The sequence below is a fragment of the Macrobrachium nipponense genome, chromosome 39 (genome assembly GCF_015104395.2).
Source record: "Macrobrachium nipponense isolate FS-2020 chromosome 39, ASM1510439v2, whole genome shotgun sequence".
Classification (NCBI taxonomy): Eukaryota; Metazoa; Arthropoda; class Malacostraca; order Decapoda; family Palaemonidae; genus Macrobrachium; species Macrobrachium nipponense.
In genome coordinates, this window is record NC_061099.1 from 10560243 (window position 1) to 10583873 (window position 23631).

At 48.0% G+C, this 23631-nt stretch overlaps 1 pseudogene; it reads left to right on the top strand.

Annotated features, from left to right (window-relative positions):
* The window catches only part of LOC135209952 (microprocessor complex subunit DGCR8-like), a 59853-nt pseudogene extending 36494 nt beyond the window's left edge, over positions 1-23359 (top strand).
* The last annotated feature ends 272 nt before the right edge of the window (positions 23360-23631 follow it).

A 23631-nucleotide genomic window follows, 5' to 3' on the forward strand; every position in this document is an offset into this window, starting at 1 on the left:
TCTTTTTCATTTTCATATATTATTTTGATTGTAGCAATACTCATTTTTGATCAGTTTCCGAGCTTACCCGGAAATTGATCCTTTCCCCGGTTTTTCCATTTGAATGAAGTGAAATCGCAAGTGCAGTTCTTTTTTCATTTTCATTTTTTATTGAGATTGCATTGTTTACTGGGATCAATGTTTCCGCTATTTCCGGGAATTGATCCTTCCCCTTTTTATTTGTATGAAGTGAAATCGCAAGCGCAGTATTCTTTTCATTTTCATATATTTTTTGATTGCATCAATTCATTATGGATCAAGGTTTCCATAAACCTTGATCCATAAAGGTAAGGAATTGGATCCTTTTACCCTTGCGCTCGGTACCGAGGGCGCAAATGCGCTCGATCCGAGCCCTTATTCATTGTGAAGTGAATCGTAATGCAAGATGCATTTTCATTTTATTCCTTATTATTGATTGCATCAATATTTATTTGGTTCAAGTTCCGCTCAGTCAGGGAAATTGATCCTTATGCCCTTGCATTCGGGCCGATGGCACGATTGCTCTCGGGCTTCTTATATTGTTGTTGGGTACATGGGTACTGTGCGGGGTGGGGAACGAGAACCCCCACCCGCTCACGCTCCCACAGATGGCCCTTCCCCCCTTGGGGGGGGGGGGAGGTTATCGGCGTTCTTCTCCTCGCCCGATCCGTCGAGCGCGGGGGAGGGCGCTCGGTGCCGATGTACAATTGTATTAGGGGTCTTGTTCCACTCGTTGGGAGATGCTCACCCCCCCGCGCGAGGGACTTCCCCCCCACCCCACCTAATCGCTACTACTGTTTTATTTCCGCAGGTGCTACTGCCCCACGAGGGTGGACCTTGGTGAGGTATGGGCGTCCTTCCATTTGCAGGGCGTGCTAGTGTCCAGGGGCTCGCGGTTCTATGTCTGGGCTACTGCGGTCACCCATGGAGTGGTGACCAAGCAACCAGGTGACGACGTCCCTCCTCACCTGGTGTACTCGCCTCAACGTGGTAACAGTCTTGCCTACAGCCGCTGTGAAGTGCCGTTCGCCGTGACCGAGAGGGGGGCGTGCCGCCGCCGCTCGTGGTTGCCGCGCTGCAGCGACCACACTTCCGCTGCCCTAGAGCTCGCCCCTGGACCTGCCGCCGGTTACCAGGATGTTGCTGGCTGCTGCTCCACTTCCTGTGTTTCCGGTGGCTACCTGCCGTACCTGCCGTTATTCTGGGTTGACTGTCCATGCAGTTGCTGCGCTGGCTGTCCCTGCCGTTGCCTGCGCTGGCTGTCCCCTGCCGTTGCTGCGCTGGCTGTCCTACCGATGCTGTGGGCTGTGCCTGCTGTTCCTGATATGCCCATACCTGCTGATGTCGTCCCGGTTCGTGGTACTACCCCAGACTTTGTCTGTCTGTACAGGTGCGTCCGGGCCCTGTGGCTTCGGCTACAGCAGCCCCGGTCTCCGCCTGGATAGCAGATCTTACGTCTTGTCCTGAGGAAGCTGACGAAGAAGAGGAGGAAGGTGTCGTCGTCGTCGTCTTCATCTTCTTCATCGGTCGTCGGCTGCCGCCGCCCTCTTCCCCTTCGACTTCTAAGGCTTCACAGCCGAGGAAGAAGAAGGTTTGCCTCCTCCCTCCTCCCAACCTAAGAAGTTCTCCCTCGGGAGCTTCTCGGACCCGTCTCACCTCGGTGGGACTGGGGGGAGGGTGTTTCCTTCCGCTGGTCCTCCTGCTCCTTCGGGAGCGGGGCCCGTCTCTTCTTCCGCAAGGAAGAAGACTACGGGGACCAGAGGGGTACCGGCTAACAACCGGTACTTCCTCGCCTGGTGTCAGTGGTTCTGCCACTGCATCAGGGTCCGTCTCGGCCCTCTCGTTCGCGGGAGGTACCGAGTGACGGTCGTCTACCAGCGACCGTGCAGCCAGGAACCAGACCTCTGAGTCCGCCTCAGCGTCAGGTTCACGGCACGGGGCGGAAGACTGGTGACAGCCGCTCATGCGACTCTCACCAGACCAGCTCTCACTCTCGCGCGAACAGCTGGCTACCCGGGGACGTGACGGTCCACGACCGACCACGGGCTGAGGCTGGGAAGAGGTCCTCCCGTCCTTCGCCGGTGCCAGCCCACGCTGGAACCAGCGACGTGACGTGCCGGTGTTGGGACAAGCACCGGTCTCACTGTGACATGGAAGCCTGCAGGTCGCCTGACCGTCGCTCTCACAGAAAGCGACCGGGTACGGCAACCAGCACCAGCTCTTCTGACACTCGGATCGGGGCCGCTGTGCTCAGTCCAGCCGTTTCTCCACAGCGAGACGGTTTCGACCAGGCCTGCAAGCTTCGATCGCCACCGCGGGTTGACGATCGCCTGCAGCCCTCCAAGCCTGCTGGTTCTGCCAGCGACAACGAGGAGCGTCAGGTCTGCCTCTCCCTACCTTCAACCTCCTCGGGTTACACCGGGAGGAGCGAGGTATTGAGGAGTGATCGTGAGGGGTGCGCCCCTCATGATCCCACCACGACGCCCTACGTGCCAGGCACGGTTCTTGGACCGGCCAGGACGTATGCGCAAGTGGATGGGGAAGACCGAGAGGGCTGTCGCTGTTTCCCCCTTCTTAGGAGGAAGGTTCCTCGGAATATGCTCTTGTTCGAAAGGGCTTAAACGGTCCCACTCTGCAAGATGCTGTGAACTTCCGAGATCCAGAGGAACTTTGCCGAGGTTACGGCGCTGATTCGTCAGCACAATGACCTCGGGGAAGGATCGCCGCTTCCACAGCAGAGCCACGTCTCGGCTCAGTCGTTTTGGGGCCCGAGAGGGAACCCAAATCGACGGTGGGTCTGCCGCGATCGGAGCTTGCCGACTGTGTTGAACCAGGTAGTCTCTCGTCTCCGGACAAGAAGGCTCTCTCAGTTTCTGGCCGGTCGAACAAGCTACTTCACCTCCTCTACTGCGACAGAGGCGTTTCTACGTGTCTTCGGACACCCGTATTTTAAATACCCCTTCGGTCCTCCTGAGGTTTCGACCTCGACGAGGACTGGAATGAGTCGGAGCACGGTTATCGGCTCTCTCCTGTCAGGTGTCGATCAGCCCCACCCAGACGACGTTCACAGTGGCGGCAGACACTTACCTACAGTATGAGTTCGTAACCCTCCTCGGGAAAACTTGTTTTCTCCTGACGATACGTTTTCCCCAGGCTCTGAGAGGCCATCGCCGTAAGGCGATGGCTGCTCTTTTCTTCTCCGCCAACTGCTAGTTCCGCTGGAAGGCGAGCCAGTATCCAATTCCTCCCCCATTCCCTCTCTCCTTACGGCTACGAGGGAAAGGGGAGGGATCCTACAGAGATTTCTCTGTAAGATCCCACGTTAGGGGCTGCGCTACGGGGGGACTTCTTTGGGTCCTACCTGACGTAAGCCCCGGTCATTGAGGAGGGATCCTGCCCCTTTCTCGATTTCTACGGGAATCGAGAGGACCACCAGCCGATATCGTTTGACGAATTCGGTGGGGGGTTTCGCAGAGTGCTTAGAATTCTACGGAATTTCTAGCGCACTCAAGAGTGTTCGAGTTTTTTTACGATCTCCAAACACTTAGGCGAGACCACGGTCCAAAGTGAGCGAGAATCCCCGATAATTGTTACACGATAATCGGGAACCTCGCTTATGCTCGAATTCCTGTAATTTTCTAGCATTTGGAAGAAGACTGCTGCTGAAAGAAGAGTATCTCACAGTAGGCGCTTAAACCTGGAATAGAGAAGAACGGACGGGAACTTCCAGTTTTGGCTTGAACTATCGTCTTCGGTATTCTGTTCACCATTGAAGCTTTCCTTTGGAACAGACTTCTCCTTCACTCTCTTTTGACTAAGCGAACGAAGGCGGGTCGATCTCCAATCCTTATTCTCATTCCTCGAGGGGAAAAGATCTTTTAGGATGGAGGTCGTGGTACAGAACCTACAAAATATACTACGTATATTACCCTCGCGACATGATTCTTTAACAGTTGAATTGTCCGTGGGGTAGGCGCATACCGTAGTTAACTCTAAACGGTTTGTGACCGAGACGAATTGTATCTTAATTGAACTGCAACTCGGGGTTTGCCTGCAACTCCCAGCAGTTATCAGTTTCGATTTTAGATACTTGTTGGGTATTGTCATGACAACACCAAATCAGCTTTTGTATTTACCGAAATCCGTTTCGGTTAAATATAATTGCTCGAGCGTATTCTTTATGCTCGATTGGTTTCTAGCCGAACGCATTCCTTCGTGGAATAATGGATTACCTGCAACTCAGGATGACGAGTCACCGAGAGCTACTGCGTATTGAACTGCCTGATAGCGGCTCAGTATCAGCTAGGTCTCGGAGATGCACGGTCTGGTTTACGTCTCTCTCTCTTGTTGGATTGACTACCGAACCGTATCTCTGCCCAACAATCATGGACTTAGGTCTCTGATTAACGGGGATTCTCGCAATAATGAAGGACCATCTACTGCTGGTGACGCTTACGAATTTCCCATCGCCTTCGACATTGCGGAAAGAATTTTGTTCAACAGGAGATATCTTCTTGGACTCTTTCATCTTTCTGTTACCGCACGGTAACAGAAGTCTGTACTAGTCAACCGCTGCATCGCACTGCGATAATGCGAATGATTTTTGCAGACATCTGAGTTTGTCTTCAAAATATCTCGTATTCGTAGGTGTGCAATTTCATTGCTCGCCCCGAATTAACAGATATGTCAGAAGACATCGCCTACTCTCCGACCTGACAGCTCTACTTCCAAATGTTCAGCCCATGAGAAGCAGTTCTTCAGGCAGTAGTTCCTGTCTTCATTACTGGAAGCGCTCCGCTTTTTATTGCAACTACGATCCTCACCGGACAGCAACTCAAATAGCGGTTAGCGTTTTTCTCAGTCTTTGTAGCACAGGTTCAAAGACAATCTTGAGAACCTTCCTCTCGGTTTTTCAGCTGTGAGACGTAGTTGCATTTTTCTGTAAACACCCTTCGTCCCCTTTTCAACGTCACATGTGTTTGTTTCTCCTTACCCGAGAATCACTATACTATGAGATATCTTGCCATCAAGGACCTCGGTCTCTAGAAGGCAATTGACTTTCGCCTGTTGGGCACATGCCTTAAGAGAGTCATCACCTTGCCTTCTGGCATCGGTGACGAACAAATTATTTGTTTAGTCTCTTGGCATAACCCTTTTAAGGCGAAGGTCACGGGACTTGCTCGGTGCTTGGACAACTTGCCTCCTACCGAACGCAGTCAGTAGGCAGCTGTCAGAGGCGCCCAAGTCTGTTACGAACTTCGCTGTGGACTTAGTTCGGTTTGTTCCATAACAATCTTTTCTTCTTCGTCTAACGGCTTGTCACAAGTACCATACCATCGACACCCACCATTGATGTCGGTGTCCTATCCACTACCGGAACAACAACGTCGCGGCAGACGGATAGACCAGTATGGGTACAGGACATCACCGAAGTCGAGAAGAGGGATAGGTCATACGACCATTCCCTTTCTTTTGCTCTGAGGTAATTGCATGATTTTCTTTTCCTGCGAAGTCAAGCATCCAGGGGATGGGGATTCGTGACGCTCGATTTCGTACCGAATTCGTAGCGAAGACTCTGACCCCTTCGGTTCCTGACGATCGGTTAGAGTCCTTCACAATCCCCTCCCTAATGGACTTCACCGCCTTCGATGCGAAGGAGATGCTGCTTTGTACCCCCTGTGAAAGCGCGACCGCGCTTTCTGAAGAAACTCGACATACCCAGGCTGAGTGTTTGAAGACTCTTCGTCAGCACCAAGATGACCTAGAAGTACATCCCTCGAGTTACACAAGAACTTCTCCGTGGCGCAGGTACTGAAGGCAGGGGTCTGGTACAACCAGACCACTGGCACCTCCTTCTACCTTTGGATATTGCCCACAGGTCCTTGGATCGTTTTCCTTAGGACCCGTGGTGGCTGCTCAACACGTTGTCTAGCTAACCCAGACCCTAGCAGGCTGAACAGCATCAAGTCCTGGTGTGACTGGTAAGAATAGATAAGTGAAGTAGAGAGGTGACTGGCTTCTCTTCCTATCTTTTTCTACCCCTCTACCTGTGGGGTTAAGGGTGATCGGTCATCACCTTGCTGGATAAGACGAGATTGCCGTGAGCTACTCGACAGGAGCCCTCCTGAATCCCTTTTCACTGGGATGGGGGAAGCGATATCCACCAACTTCCTCCTACAAGGGGGGGAAGTGGATGCCAACAAGAGACAAACCATAACGTTATGTTTGCCTCTTGCAAATAGGAACTTGTTCTTGTTTGCTGGTACGAAGAGATACGCTTGCCTCTCTCTTAGTACTTGGTCCAGAGGTCTGACCATTGATCCTGCGGTGCACACCCCGATCAATCGGACAGAGGCTTGGATCCCTCCCTCGCTCTTACGACCAGGGAGGCATTCCAAGGTTGGCGAACACCAGTCTGTTCACAAAAGACTCAGATTCCTCCCACCAAGAAGTGAGTCTTCCTATTGTACAAGGACCGAAGGTTTGTATGCCGTGTCGGAACAAATGACAATTTGTCCAAAATTGCATTTTTCCTAACTATACAAAAACCTGAGGTCCTTTTACACATAGCCCCACCTCATGCCACCCCTCACTCTGCAGTTTGTTTTGCTTGGGCCAAAAGCAAAAGTGATTTGTTTACCTACCAGTCGCGCGAATGCGCGCGCCTGGCGGACAAGCAGTTAAACTACCGAACCCCTTGTTCGAAAGCTTACGACCTATCCAGCTGCCGCTAGTACCTTCCTATTGTAAAAGGACCTCAGGTTTGTATAGTTAGGAAAAATGCAATTTTGGACAATTGTCATATTGTGATTTTAAAATTATTGGTGTTGAGTTTTTTAGGTTGTTTGAAAGGTGTGTGGGGATAACGCCTTTCAATCATATTTACTAATCCACGGTTAGGATCGGGTGATCGGGATCAGTATTTTACTCCTTTATATGCCAAGAGGCATAGGTATATGCATGTAAGTGAATAAGACTCCAGTGACAATTGCCATTAGGTTCTGTTGAGTAAGTGGATAAGACCCCATTGACAGTCCTTTTCAAGAGTTCTCAGCCATAGGGCACACCCCCTCGCTGAAGCTTTTGAGGCGAAGCAGACTTCTCAGCAGCTAAGAAATCTTCCGCCTAAACAGGTAGGAACTATTGTTATTATTAATTAACTTGTATTACCTACAACATATGTTGTTTACCTATTAGGTCAGTAATTAGCTGTCTCTTGCCCTCCGCCAAAGGTGCCAATCAGCTAAGTATATATCTGACAGGGAAGTTGAATGTATGAAAATGATATTGTTATTGTACAATAAAGTTTCATACATACTTACCTGGCAGATATATACGATCGTATGGCCCACCCAACCTCCCCTTAGGAGACAGGTGGAAGAGAAAAATCTGGCTTAAAACGGTAATAGTTCCTATTCCTGCCACCCAGCGGCAGGCGGCGGGATCACCTGACCTACCTGTAGTGTGTGCCGCGAAATTTGAATTTCTGTCGGGGACGACGAGTCTATAGCTAAGTATATATCTGCCAGGTAAGTATGTATGAAACTTTATTGTACAATAACAATATCATTTTAATTACCAGTTCAACACTCGCCAGATAATTGAGTAGTGATATGAATCAAACAGATTGCACCTGTAGATCCCAGTATTGAGTTGTGATTCATTACATAATGACTTAAACATAACACCCAGAAAACACAAGCAATGATGTTCTTAAATAAATTAATCTGGATTATTATTTTCACATTCTGAGAGAGTTTCTCAGGGTATAACTTTACACTATTCACCTAATTCAAAATCAGCTAACATGTGGATATCATCATCTAACACTGACCATCATTCCCCATTTGGATTTATTCTATTACATTTCACATAGAATGACTGTGCATTTATAATGGAGATTCCAAACATACTTGGACAGGAACAAGCATAAACATCCTGACAGCCCCAGGATGTTTTTGTAACTCCTCCTCCTTCTATCTGGTCCCCTAGGACACTAATACGTCATTGGTTGCTAGAAAGACTCAGAGATGTTGATACAACAAAATTTTCTCCAGTATGAGACATAGAGACTCGCTGCTGTATGACTTAGAGCCTCGGCTCTAGTAAACTAAGAGGTATTTTGGGTGGGTCAGATCCCCCAAAATCCCCTGCTCTAAGCAATATAAATGTGGCATTCTTGAATTATGAGCATTTGTTTCATTGCCATGTCTGGTAATGGCATCATGCCTACTAACTTCCCACCTAAATGAATGCCTTTCACATTACCATACAGTGTGAAATCCTTCTGCCAGATTGTTAACCCAAAAAAGCTTGATATACAAGAATGCTAAGTGGATATTATGTATTTAATTCATACATGAATCCCCATTTGAAGGTACTAACCTTTTTTTTGAAGTGATCATCATGTGCAGAACTTATACACCCTTCCCTTCCTGAAGTAGTTATATGAAATAGATATGGTGAAGGAGTACCTTATTAGACTAAACCAAAGAAACATTTTTAAGCTTTCTTTTTACCCTTTTCAAATTGGAAATTTCCTTAAGAGAGATTTTCATGCAGCAGTACCAACTGCCTAATATTATTAGTTGAATAAGATTCAAGAGAAATAGTATAATAACCTCTAGCATTTAAAAATAACTTTTGTGAATTGAAGTAAGTTTTAATGCTGGAAAAAACTTGTGCAAGTTTTTTTGCATTATATAACCATCAAGCACCCCCTCTTTTCACAGATGAAGACCTAAAACTAACTAACATCAACACTCATCATTTTGATGCATGGATTGGGCACTCTAAAATATGATGATGATCACAAAGCTGAGGTTGCAAGAATGTCTTAGATCTCTTCTTAACCTAATGAACTATCAACATAGTTTTGCTGTAACTGGAGTGCAATTTGAAGTTGTAGTCTGTGACTTTCATAATACACGTAACTTGTGGGGCTCAGAAAGGGTGAAATGTAGCCATGAATTAACATTTATACCCAAGTTTGATATTTTTACAGAGATGGAATATAGTAGGTGCAAAAAGAGTAAATATATGTTACAGAGTGCAGATATTGTATGAGATAATGGAAAGACCTAAATAGTCGTAAATAGCTACTCTATCACCTGGCATAAAATAAGTTTTCATACAATCAACTTACCTGTCAGATATATACATAGCTAAGACTCCGTCGTCCCCGACAGAAATTCAAATTTCGCGCCACTCGCTACAGGTAGGTCAGGTGATCTACCGGCCTGCCCTGGGCGGCAGGACTAGGAAACCATCCCCGTTTTCTATCATATTTTCTCTGTCGCCGGTGGTATCCAACATTGTTGCGTTATTACCCTCCTGATTAGATTCTTTTTTTTTTTTTTTTTTTGTTCCCAAAAAAAAACCCCAAATTTTTTTTTGATCAACCGTTTTTTCGGGGCTTTTTGGTGACGTATTTGGATCGTGTTTTGGCATTCGCTACTGTGGACTGTTTTTTGGAATAACTCTTTTGGATTTTTCTCAGTATGTCTGATTCTAATGTGAGTGTGAGAATGTGTGTGAATGTAGGCTGCAGGGTGAGGATACCGAAAGCTTCGGTTGATCCTCACACTGTATGCCGTAAATGTAGGGGGGTTCAGTGTTCTGCTATTAACACTTGTAAGGAATGCGAGGGTTTAAATGCAGAAGAGTGGAAGACTTTGACTTCTTATTTGAAGAAGTTAGAGAGGGATAGAGTTAGACGACTGAAAGGTGTGAGTTCAAGGCCTATTGAGCCGTTCACGGATAATTCTAACCCTACTACTGTAGATTCTCCCTATAGATCTCATTCTCAGAGTGTCTTTTCGGATTCGGCATCGGAAATCGCCAATCTGAAAGCGACTATTAGAGACATGAAGTCCAAGATGGCTGACTCGAAAGGTAAGGCTAGTGATAGTGAACATTTTAGTGAAGTGAGTCCTATCAGTGTTGTGGAGGGGGCGTTTGATCGTCCCTGCGGCGCTCCCAGGCCTAGACCTCTTCCAAGCTCCCATGCCCAGAGGAGAAGGAAAGTCGAAAGCCTTAAGGAGGTCGAATGGGGGATCCCCAACGGTCAGACGTCCCTTCAAGCTAGCTCTGCTTCATGGCAGCCAGCTCCAAGGCGGCGCTATAGGAAAAGCGTCCTTCGCGAGTGTTTCTCGTCTCTCCCTCTCCCATCACCATAAACGAGGGTGGAAGGAGTCGAACTTATCGAGACCGCTGAAGCGTCATATGAAGCAAGACATTGATTCGAGCCCAGAGCGCTTCTCGGATGACGCCCCGTCTGCTATTAAGAAGGCGAAGGTGGCGTCAGCGTCACCTGACGCTTATGAGGAAGTACCCCATCATGCTTCTTCCCCGAGTGATGACGAGAGGCGTCATGCACTAGACGTGGGAGAAGCGTCAAGAAAGATAATTATGGCGTTCAGGAAACAACGTCATCTCTTGTGGAGTTTTAGCGCCCCGTCGGAAGGACGTGACGCTTCCAATTAAGAAGTCTCGTCCTCTCGCACCTGCTCGAAGAACGGGGGCTGACGAGAGTGTTGTAAGACAAGAGAAACGAAAGACGTCTTTTAGAAGTGAAGCGTCATTTCAAGCGGATCTTAGACGTGACGCTCCGTCCAAGATTGTGACGCCGAGTAGGAAGCCCTTAGAGAGCGAAGCGTCTTCCAGACGCGAAGCGTCATCAAGACGTCAACAAGAGACGTCATACATGACGCTCGGAGAGCGGGAAGCGTCATACAAGACGTCTTCTAAAGCGCAAGAGAAGCCGCAGGTTGTGACGCCTTCCAAGTCGATCAAAACGGGAAAAAGGAAAGACTTTCATTCCCTTAGCCCCTCTCCTATCAGGAGTTGTCTCCTCCAGAAGAGGAAAGTTCTGAAAGGAGAACGGAAACTCAGAATTATCACGAGTTGGAGGAAAACTCGGATGATGACGATCATGGAAGAGAGGGCTTGTCCAACTATAAGGTGTTGACTACCCTGCTTCTGGAGGAATACGGAGACGAGTTGACTCCGGCGCTCCTCCTTCTCCGCGCTCGCTCTTTTTCGAGTGCGAAGGCGAAGAAGCCTTCGTCTTTTCTGAAGATGAAGCCCACCATCTCGATGAAGCGGGCTTTACACGCCTTAGACTCCTGGATGAAGTCGAAGAAAGACTTAGTCAGGACAGTATTTTGCATGCCTACAGCAAAAAGTTAGCTGGGAAAAGAGGCATCTGGTACAAGACGGGGGAGGATATGGGTTATCGCTCTCCCTTCTACAACAGAGGCAGACTTTTCGACGTTAGTTGACGCTTCAAGGCGTCAAGTCTTAATTCTGCTCGTCATTACATGGAGTATTCAGAACTGGATCATCTCCTCAAGGGACTTTTCCATGTATTGGAAGTCTTCAACTTCTTAGATTGGTCCCTTGGGGTGATGTCCAAGAAAGCTCACGATTCACAGGGAATCGAACTGAAGCCCTGTATGCATTTTGTCTTGCATCGACAAAGCGGTACAGGATGGATCTTTTGAAGTCTCTTCATTATTTGGAGCAGGTCTTTTGAAGAAAAGGACGGTTGTATGGCGCCTTCTTAACAAAGGCAGTCTCGCATGCTCAGAGGGCAGCTCTACTGTATGCACCTCTGTCTGACTATTTTGTTCCCTTCTCAGTTAGTGAAGGACGTGCTCACTCTTTAACTGAGAAGGCGACGCAGGATCTTCTGACGCAGTCAGCTAGGAAGAAGAAACCTGCTTTAGTTTTTTTTTTCTGACAAGAAAGAACCTAGCACTTCTATGCAGCCCTTTCGAGGTGGTCCGATCTCCCATACCTCCCGCAAGAAGGAAGGCTCCAGAGAGAGAGGTAGGTCCGCCTTTCGTCCCGTTAAAAAAGGGAAAAATGAAACATTCTCCTCCAAGCACCAGTAGGTGGCCGAAGGCCTCCGCTGGGAATTCGTGGAGGCCTGGACACTGATAGACGCAGACGCGTCTTCACTGAATATCATAAGGAAGGGATATCGTATCCCTTTCCTGAATACTCGCCCCTAACGTCAATACCAAGGGAACTATCAGCCAAGTACAAGGACCCTGTGCTGAGGGATACTCTTCGATCGATGGTGGAACAAATGTGGGACAAGAGTGCAATAGAACTAGTACTGGATCAAAACATCCCCGGGGTTTTTACAATCGCCTTTTTCTAGTAGCGAAAGCCTCGGGAGGCTGGAGACCAGTACTAGACGTCAGCTCTCTGGAACAAATTTGTTCCAAGAAGGAGAAGTTTCTCCATGGAGACTTCTGCTTCAGTCCTAGCGTCATTACGACAAGGAGATTGGATGGTGTCTCTAGATCTCCAGGACGCCTACTTTCACGTCCCGATCCCCACCCTTCTTCGAAGAAGTACTCCGTTTCATGACGGGGGGAAGGAATCTTTTCAGTTCAGAGCCTTGTGTTTCGGCCTGTCCACAGCTCCTCAGGTCTTCACAAGCTGATGAGGAATGTGGGCGGAGATTTCTTCATCTCAAAGGAGTGAATGTCTCTATGTATCTAGACGACTGGCTCATCAGGGCCAGATCGGAGAGACAGTGCTTGGAGGACCTAAAGTTAACTCTGGATTTGACCAAGGCGTTGGAATTGCTTGTGAACCTCGAGAAGTCTCAGCTGACCCCCAGACAAGACCTAGTCTATCTGGGGATTCGGATGGATTCTCGGGGTTTTCGAGTTTTTCCTTCGCAAGAGAGAACCGCAAAAGGTTTGAGGATAATCTCTCTCTTCTTAGAGAAGCAACAACGTCGTCGAGGGGAATGGTTGTTGCCTTCTGGGGACAGCTTTTGTTTTTTTTTTTCCTCGCTGGAACAATTCTTCCCTCTAGGAAGACTTCATATCCGTCCACTTCAATTCTTCCTCAAGAAGTCTTGGAGCTGGAAAACGGACAACTGTCGGACGTTTTTCCCATTCCAGTGGAGATAAAGGCACACCTACAGTGGTGGTTGCTACCTCTGGAAGAGAACAAAGGGATCTCTCTAAGAACACAGAACCCAGACCTAGTGTTGTTCTCCGACGCGTCGGAGACGGGTTGGGGAGCGCATTAGGCTCAGAGGAAGTGTCAGGCACCTGGGAACCAGCACAGGTGTCCTGCACATAAAACTGCAAAGAGCTCTTCGCCAGTACACCTGGCCTTGAAGAGCCTAGAACCTCGGTGTGAGAGACAAGGTAGTGCAAGTAAACGTGGACAACACCCCCCCCACCGCACTTGCCTACATTCGGAAACAGGGAAGGGAACCACACTCCTCGTTCCTTTTAACGAAAAAAAAAGAACTCACGAATCGAGACCCTATTACTTTGGACGTCTCACAGGAACATCTCCCTGCTGACAAGGTTCGTACAGGGAGTAAGAATGTGAGGGCGGACAGGCTCAGCAGGAGGAACCAGGTCCTTCATACAGAATGGACTTTGCACGAGGAAGTGTGTCTCGATCTCTGGTCTCTGTGGGGAACTCCTCATGTGGATCTCTTCGCAACATACATTTCAAAAAGGCTCCCAGTGTTTTTGCTCGGTCGTGGAAGACCCAAGAGCGTTATGGTAGACGCTTCCTGCTAAACTGGTCTCGAGTGGACGTTACGCTTTTCCCCCATTCAAAATCCTGGGTGGGGTTAGTAATGAAAAAGTTTGTGGCGTCAAAAGAGACGAGGATGACATTAATAGCCCCTTTTGGCCGGCCCAGGAATGGTTCACGGAGGTGGTAGAGTGGATCGTAGACTTTCCCAAGATCCCTACCAGAAAGGACGGATCTTCTCAAACACCACACTTCAAGAGGTACCATCAAAACCTCCCCGCTCTCGCTCTGACTGCCTTTCGACTATCGAAAGACTTGTCAGAGCGAGAGGCTTTTCTCGCGAAGTGGCAAGCGCGATCGCGAGAGCTCGCAGAACCTCCACTAACGAAAGTATACCAGTCGAAGTGGGAGGTCTTTAGAAGGTGGTGTAGAGCCAAGAGTTGTCCTCCTCCTCTACCTCTATAGCGGAAATTGCTGATTTCTTGCTATTCCTGAGAGTAAAATCATCTAGCCGTATCCACAATAAAGGGATACAGAAGTATGCTCTCGGCTGATATTCAGGAACAGAGGATTAGATCTGGCAAATAACAAAGATCTCCCACGATCTCATAAGATCTTTTGAGACTTCAGTCTAAGGAACCAGTACCTCCGAACTGGAACTTGGACGTAGTCCTCAAATATCTGGTCTTCGGATAGATTCGAGCCTCCGCATCTGGCATCATTTAGAGACATAACTAGAAAATGCCTATTTCTTTTATCGTTAGCGACGGCAAAAAGAATTAGTGAGTTACAAGCTCTGCAGGATAAAGTAGGATTCAAGGGAGACTCGGCTATTGCTCGTTTAAGACCCTGTTTTTAGCGAAAAACGAGAATCCCACGAATCCCTGGCCTAGGTCATTCGAAGTCAAAGGAATGTCGAGTCTCGTAGGCAGAGAAGCAGAGAGGTCTCTATGCCCTGTTAGAGCTCTGAAGTTCTATCTTCAGAGGAAGCGTCAGTTGGGAGGCTCTAGACAAGGTCTTTGGTGCGCGGTAAAAGACCCCACAAGACTGATGTCCAAGAATGCTCTAGCGTTCTTTGTAAGAAACGTCATTACGGACGCTCATAAGGTCTGTCCTGACGAACAATTACAACTACTGAGAGTAAAAAGCTCATGAAGTAAGAGCGGTTGCGACGTCTCTCTCGTTTTTATAAGAATATGTCGCTTAAAAACATTATAGATACGACATATTGGAGATGCAACTCAGTATTTGCATCTCATTACTTGAAAGACGTGCGTGTGACGTATGAGAAGTGCTTTTCTCTAGGTCCTATCGTATCGGCAGATACGATTCTGGGCACGGGAGCCGACACCAATCCTTAAATCGTATAATACTGTTCTTCTGTTTGGATATGGTCGAGAATCTCTTCGAACGAGGATTCCAGGCTCGCACGGGCGGCCGTCTATGTCGTTCATAAGATTCTCGTCATATCCAATTAGTTGAGTAAAATTTTTTTTTTTTTTGAAAAAATTATGTATGTGTGCGTAGTGGTTTTTGAGTTACGGTTGTTGTGACGAGTTCGGGGATAACTCGTAACAATCCTTAGTTCTAACATATGGTTAGGATCAGGTGGTCGGGATTGGTTGTGTGCTCCTTCATAAGGTGTATTGTCATATAAGTGGATCAGCACCCATTGACAAAGTCCTTTTAGGCTCTGCTGAGTAAGTGGTAAGACCCCATCGGCAGACCCACAAGAGCTCTTGGCCATAGATCACATATCTCGCTAAAAGTTTTTCTTATGAGGTGATGCAGGACTACTGGGCAAACACCCACCAAGTCTACCACCTATCAGGTAGGAACCAAGGTTTTATTTATACCTACAACATATGTTGTTTACCTCTATTCCATATAGTAGCTGTCTCTTACCCTCCACCGAAGGGTGCCAATCAGCTATGTATATATCTGACAGGTAAGTTGATTGTATGAAAATGATATTGTTATGTTACAATAAAGTTTCATACATACTTACCTGGCAGATATATACAATTAAAGGCCCACCCAGCCTCCCCGCAGGAGACAGGTGGAAGAGAGAAAATATGATAGAAAACGGGGATGGTTCCTAGTCCTGCCGCCCAGGGCAGGCCGGTAGATCACCTGACCTACCTGTAGCGAGTGGCGCGAAATTTGAATTTCTGTCAGGGACGACGGAGTCCTTAGCTATGTATATATCTGCCAGGTAAGTATGTATGAAACTTTATTTGTAACATAACAATATCATTTTATGATATTTTTCTATTTTGTTGATCACTGCAAATTATTTGTAGGAATCTGGTAACAATTAAAAACTGATGACAGGATTAATTGAATTTTTTATAATATACATATTTGGTTAATGTGATGTATTGTTTAGACCAGAATATTTTCTCATTGATGTTATTGCTTTGTGCAAGTGGTGTCTGTAATAAAAGATCACATATTTTGTTTATTTCCAGAGTGCTATTCAACCAATTGGAAAATTCATGCCTCCTGAAGACATTGCCCTTCCATCAGCTTCAGGGGATTGAATCTGAACAATGTTGATTTATAGTTAACTATTTCCATATATAATGTATTTTGTTATTGGTAATAGAGTACAGTTAGTTCTTGGTTTACGGTGTACTCAACCTACGACATTTTATGGTTATGACTTGCCATCTCCCATAAATTAAAAAGAAAAATTCTTGTTCCATCATTCCAACATAAATTCAAACTTCTTGCGGAAACTATTGTGCTCATGGCGCAAAGGAATAGCGTCATCCCACACCGGAATACAGGGAAAACGGCATCAGTCACTCGCTCGTGGTACGCCATTTTGAATTTTTGTTCATTCACTTTCTCAAGTTTTTGAAATTCTTTATGGCTCCCAAGCATAAGGCAGACTTCTGATGGCAGTACTACAAATAAAAGAAACTCCATCTTCTTGGAAGTGAGAGTAGATATGATAACACTATCTGAAAAGGGTGAAACACCCTCAAACCTTGGCTGAGTGCTCAGGTTTAGTTGTACAACGGTGTCTACAGTCATCCAAGATAAAAAGAGCATACTTGAACGTGTGAAAGGATCGGCTCCAATGAAATCAACTGTGGTTACTAAGCAGTGTAGTGGTCTCATTATGGAGATAGAAAGTGCTATGGCTGGAAGACAAGTATCAACATCATATCCCAGTGAGCCTAATGCGAAATAAGAAGGCTAAAGGATTGTTTGAGACCTTGAAAAGAGGAAAGTGAGAAGGGAGTAAAAATGAAGAGTTTGGGGGCTAGCAAAGGGTGGTTTATACAGTTTTAAGTTTCTTGCCAATTTGCATAACTTTAAAGTGCAAGGGGAAGTTGCTAGTGGTGATGAGAAAGCAGCCAGTGATTTTCCTAGTATGCTGACTGAGGTAATTAGGGAAGGGGGTTACACTGCCATACAAGTTTTCAATGTGGATGAGACAGGTTTGTTCTGAGAACAAATGCCAACTTGTACATACATTTGGTGTATCTGGCAAATAATTTCCAAGGGCACTCATGGGTATCTGGGAGAGTCAACTACCTGTTATCTGGGTGTCCATTAAGAAGGCATGGGTGCACTTCAGATATTTGAGGACTGGTTCACCAATATTTTGTGCGAGAAGTGAGAGAGTACTGTGCTAATAAGAGGCTGCCCTTGAAGGTGTTGCTAGTACTGGACAATGCTTCTGGTCACCCTGCCCATGTGGATGACTTCATCCTGATGTCAAGGTGGTTTTTCTTCCACCTAATACCACTTACCTCTTACAGCTTACAGACCAAGGTGTCATAGACTCGTTCAAGGCATACTACCTCCAAAGGATGTTTGCTTTCAGGGCAACTGAGAATCACAAGAACTTGACTCTAAAGGACTTTTGAAAGTCTTACAACATTCTTGCTGCTGTAAGAAACATTTCTGATTCTTGGGATGAAGTTAAGCAGAAGAACTTGAATGGTGTGTGGGAAAAACTGTCACCAATTTGTGTATGATTTCTATAGCTTTGAGGAGTCAATTGAGACTATCACCAAGAATGTTGTTGAACTAAGCAGCTTGATTTGGAAGTACAGGGTACAGGGTGATGATGTCACAGAGCTGGTGGCCCCTCATGGAGAAGAATTATCTGCTGAGGACCTCATTCAACTAGAAAAGCAAATGATTGAAGAAGATGAAGAGAGACCAACCCCAGAGCCCAGTAGATTTACAACTAAGCAGTTAGCAGATGGTTTTGCCCTGATAGAGGAGGGATTGGCAAAGTTGGAGGCTCAACACCCCAACATTGCCAGGTACAGTTAACTTAAAGTATTCCTTTACCCCGTCCCCTTATGTTTCACAAAAATGGTCTGGTAACACTGCAATGATGCCTGTTTGTCTTGTAACGACGGACATGATTGGTCGAGTTATTAGATTGAGTAGCAAAAGGTAGCAGAAGCTGAGGCAAAAAGTAATTGCTTAAAGTCTTATGAATAAAAATGATCAGCGTTTGCTACCTTTTGCTAAATGGATTCCGAGCTTTTGCTTAGAGACCCAGCCACGTGCTACTCGTGTTTTAGACATTCTTAACCAGTACACGGATAAACGCAGAAGCTCATTTGAGTTTCCTGGTTAATTTGGCTTTGATTACCAGTTGTGTCAGGCAGAATGAGTTTAATTTGAATGAAATATGATGGTAGTTACTTTTTGTATTCTTAATGATATATGAATAATAGTTCACATTGCCAATAAATGAGTTGTTAAATAAATAGAAAAATAGTATATACAGTAAGAGTAATAAAAAAGCAATGGTAAAAATCATATTCAGCCCTGATTAATCATAATCGTCAACCTTCGTTTCATTCAGGTGTGCTGCTGCAGGCATTTGCTGAAATCCTACTTTTGTTTATGGTAGATCATTATTTGGTGTCAATTTCAGAACATAATTATTTGAATGGAAATATGCTTTGGATTTACACAATCCATAAAATTTATAAAGTAATGAGATTATAACCTGCAAATTTCAAAAAGCAATTGTGATAGCCATTGACAGTTTATGAGACAGAAGGCTTGGGGGAAAATTAACAGACAACCAAATGTATAAAGGAACCAATATATCCGATGTAGCTCTCATATTTTTTCTATTCGAGCCATGTCTCACCAGAGTAGCCTACCGTAGATGGAAATTTCTCGAGTCATCTGAGTAACGACACACCTTAACCACCTTCATGCTCTTTATATCAGTGGTAGATATAGTTGCACACCCGATAAATTCATTACTTGAATGTGATAACCATGTAATTATATACTAATAAGACAAGTCCGATATCGCTGTGTCTTTGTGGATGACGACACAGCAATATCGGTGAGGGTGTGAAACAAGTTGGTGAAGCCAAACCAACTGTTTAAAATATCTCTTTCAATATTTAAAATTTCCCTCTACATGCGACCTAACAAAACATCAAGAAGAAATCATCAGTTGTGTTTTCACTTTTATGAAAGTAAGCTCCATGATGATCATTCACAGAATAGTAAGGTATAAGTTCTTGACGACAGTGGTAGTTTGAGAATTTATTGGTTGTCAAAGACCCTCTTGACAATGGAATTACCTTAGGGAATGTAATTAAGCACTTTGTAAGATATTTCACTTTTAATACTGAATATTTGTATAGATAAAATTCGCAATTTGACTTTACAACTAGATGCACCTTAGATGGGTAAACACATAGAGATAAATACATGGATTTAATTGCTTTCAGTATTCATCAGGTTTAGATTTTTTTCTTTACATTTAACTTAAATGACTAAATTTTTCCCATTTGAGCTGGTCCTTGGTCATAATCATTGGTAAAAAGTAAACCACCAAAGCTTTTTGTAATTATATAATTATGAGAGTTTTCTTTATGAAAATTGGCTGGATTCATCAATGAATTTACAGCAAATATCTGAAAACTATGTACTATACGTTTGTGATGTTTAGTTTTTATTCATGAATAATCATAATTTCGTAATAGCCTTTGTTTTTAGGACTCAAGCGACAGAGTTATTGAAGCTATAGTTCTTGTAGACTGCTGGGCCTTGACCCAGTCTGCCAACCTTCACATCTCTTGAGAAAGGGCCACAGTTAGGCCCTGAAAGTCATGAGTTTTAAGTAAAATACTTTGTAAATACTTGAAAGTAAACAAGTTATACTTGTTAACCTTTTGGGATTCTTTTTCCATCTTCAGAAGAAAACTGAAAGAACTTTTTGTTGGGGTCATTCCTTACATTTGTGGTCAAGATTTAGTGAAATCACTATGGAAATACATCTTTGTTCCGACACGGCATACAAACCTTCGGTCCTGTTACAATAGGAAGGTTACTAGCGGCAGCTGGATAGGTCGTAAGCTTTCGAACAAGGGGTTCGGTAGTTAACTGCTTGACCGACAGGCGCGCGCGCGACTGGGAGGTAAACAATCACTTTTGCTTTCGGCCTCACAGCGAGTGGACGTGTGTTCTGCGCTCTCTGCCCACTTCGTTGTCATTTGCTTTCCTTACTTGTATGGTTATGTTTCTCTTTGTGTTTGCAAGATTTATTGTAAGTACAATCATTTCCCTTGTGTTTTCATTTTTTGAAGTGAAATTAATTGATCTGATCGATCATGGATTCTCCGCGCCCTACTATCATCCGGCGACTGTGATCGGGAACTGAGGGGCTTAAGTGCGGTAAGTTCCGCTCATTCCCTGAGATCGATCCCCATGTGTTATGCGCTCGGTGTCGGGGGCGTGAGTGTACCCGCGCCGAGCCTTGTGATGTATGTGTTTCGTGGTCGGAGGCGCAGTGGGGCTTGTACGAGGGTAGGAAGAAGCGAAGGCCGGCAAAGGAGTCGTCGGAGAGCTCTCCCGCGACTCCTTTGGTTACGGACACTTCATCTTCTTTCCTGCCCCCGGCTCAGCTCCCACGGTTGGCGCCTTCCCCTGCGGGGGGGGGGGGGGTTCCAGGTCCTTCTCCTCACCCGATCTTTCGAGTGTGGAGGAGGGCACTAGGTACCCTGACGTGGAGTTGTATTCTGGGTCCTCTATCTGTTCGTCTACACTGCGCGGACGGGTAGAGGCTCCTTCTAACCACCTGACCTTTTGCTTCCTCAGGTGCTGCTGCTGCTGCGAGAGACGACCTTGGACAGGTGTGGGCATCGTTGGGCTTGCAGGGCGTGCCGAGTGTCCAGGGGCTGCTCTACCATCTGGCTGGCTCTGTTGCGGTCACGCATGCCACAGTGACCACCACTACCACTACGTTGTCAACCCCAGGCTATGCTTCTCCTCCTCATCTGGTGTATTCCCCGCATGCGGTGCCTGTAACACCAACTTCATCGGTGCAGGGGCCGATCGCCGTGCCACGGGGGAGTGTGATGCCACCGCCACCCGGGTTTGCCGTGCTGCCGAAACCAGACTTCGTGTGTCCGAAGAGCTCGCCCCTGGACCTCCCGCCGATGCCAAGGATGTCGGTGACGCTGGTCCGTCCTCCTGGCTTGTCTGTACCTTCTGCTGTACCTGCCGTACTTGCCCAGCCGCTGACGAGTGATGAGATGTTGCCGACCACGACCACTGCTGCCGTTTCTGTACCTGCCGTTCCTGCCGTGACTGTTCCTGCTGTTCCCGTGATGCCTGCACCTGCTGATGTCGTTCCTGTTCGTGGCGCCGCTGCTCCCGATGTCGGTCTGTCTGGACAGGTGCGTCCGGGCCCTGTTGCTTCGGCAACAGCAGCCCCGGCTCCGCCCTGGATGGCTGACTTGACATCGGTCCTGAGGAAGCTGACGAAAAAGAAGAGGAAGAGGAGGAAGGTTTCGTCGTCGTCGTCTGCCGCCTCTCCCCCTTCGTCTTCTAAGGCTTCACAGCCTAAGAAGAAGAAGGTTGCCTCCTCCCCCCCTAAGAAGTCTCCTTCGGGAGCTTCTAAGGGCCCGTCTTGCTCCGGCGAGACGGGGGGTTCTTCCGCTGGTCCTCCTGCTCCTTCGGGAGCGGGGCCCGTCTCTTCTTCCGCAAGGAAGAAGACTACGGGGACCAGAGGGGTGTCGGCTAACACCGGCACTTCCTCACCTGGTGACAGAGGCTCTGCCACGGCATCAGGTTCCGTCTCGGCCTCTCGTTCGCGAGAGGTACCGAGTGTACGGTCGCCTACCAGCGACCGTGCAGCCAGGAACCAGACGTCTGAGCTCGCTCAGCGTCAGGTTCACGGCACGGAGCGGAAGACTGGTGACAGCCGCTCACGTGACTCTCTCGCGGCGACCAGCTGGCTACCCGGGCTGACGTGACGGTCCACGACCGGCCATGGGCTGAGGCTGGGAAGAGGTCCCCCCGGTCGCCGGTGCCGGCCAGCGACGTGACGTGCCGTGAGGACAAGCACCGGTCTCACCGTGACAGTGGAGCCTGCAGGTCGCCTGACCGTCGCTCTCACAGAGAGCGATCGGGTACGGCAACCAGCACCAGCTCTTCTGACACTCGAGATCGGGGCCGCTGTGCTCAGTCCAGCCGTTCTCCACAGCGAGACGGTTCGACCAGGCCTGCAGCTCGATCGCCACCGCGGGTTGACGATCGCCTGCAGCCCTCCAAGCCTGCTGGTTCTGCCAGCGAGCGAGGGGGGAGCGTCAGGTCTGCCTCTCCCATACCTTCAACCTCCTCGGGTTACACCGGGAGGAGCGAGGTATTGAGGAGTGATCGTGAGGGGTGCGCCCCTCATGATCCCACCACGACGCCCTACGTGCCAGGCACGGTTCTCGGACCGACCAGGACGTATGCGCAAGTGGCTGGAGGAGACCGAGAGGGGTCTGTCGCTGTTCCCCCCCTCGAGGGGGAGGGTCTCGGGAGGTGCTCCTGTTCGAGGGACTGGATGGTCCTACTCCTCAGGATGCAGTGACTCCAGAGATCCAGAGGAACTTTGCCGAGGTTATTGCGCTGATTCGTCAGCACAACGACCTCGGGGAAGGGTCGCCACTCCCACCTTCCGAGCCCACGTCCCGGCTCGAGTCGTTCTGGGGCCCGAAGAGGGAACCCAGGCTGACGGTGGGATTGCCGCGATCAGAGCTCGCCGATTCAGTTCTGAACCAGGTTGAGTCTCTTGTCTCCGGGCAGGATGGCTCTCTCAGGTCAGGCAGGTCGAGCAAGCTACTTCCGCCTCCTCTACTGCGACAGTGGCGATTCTACGTGCCGTCTGAAGACCCGATGCCGCCCAAACAGGTGAACCCGGAGTTAGCCAGGCTAACACCGGGGGCGTCTCTGCAGCAGCTCCTGTCAGAGAACCTATGGTTCTCGCAGCAAGAGGCACTTGGCCTGGAATCCACTGCCATGGCAGCTTTCCAGGCCGTCTCCTGGCTAGACCTGTGGTCCCTCACAGTGTCTAAGGTTGCAGCCAACTCCGGGGGAATCTCTCCCGAAGAAGACTCGGCCTTCAGGAGGCTTTGCCAGTCTGGAGGAAGAGCCATCTCCTTCCTAGCCCACCAGACGGTAAACCTGTGGGCCAACCTGGTACTCCGACGTAGGGACGCTGTCCTTACACGAGTATCCAGGGCGGCTGGGCGTGAGGCGGCATTAGGGCTTCGTAATGGACCTTTACGGAGTTCCTCATCTCTCTTCCCAGGAGAGATGGTGGACGCTGCGGTGGACAGACGGCGCACTGATGACAGTGACCGTCTGGTACACCAGGCAGTTTCGAAGGCTTCTGGGCAGCCTCGAACTGCGGCCAAGCCAAAGAGCTCGGCTAGCGCTTCCTCGGTAGCTAAGACGGTAGCCTCGTCGAAGCCCCGTGGAAAGACTCTGTCTTCTTCGTCTTCTGCCAAGGGGGGCCGTAACCAGCCCTCCTCCCAGCCTTCCTTCTCGCGAGGATGGGTCAGGGAAGAAGTTAAAGAAGAAAGGGGGGAAAAACACTAGGGACGGCGTTCCCCCTCACCTGCTGCCGGAAGTGGGGGTTGCCTGGCCAGCCATTGGGCAACTTGGCAGCGCTACGGCGCCGAGACCTGGATAGTAGATGTCCTTCGGGAGGGATATCTATTACCCTTCGAATCTCGGCCACCCCTCACCTCCAACCCGGTCCAACAGCAATCGTACGTTCCAGGCTCTTCGAAGGACGTAGCATTAAGACAGGAG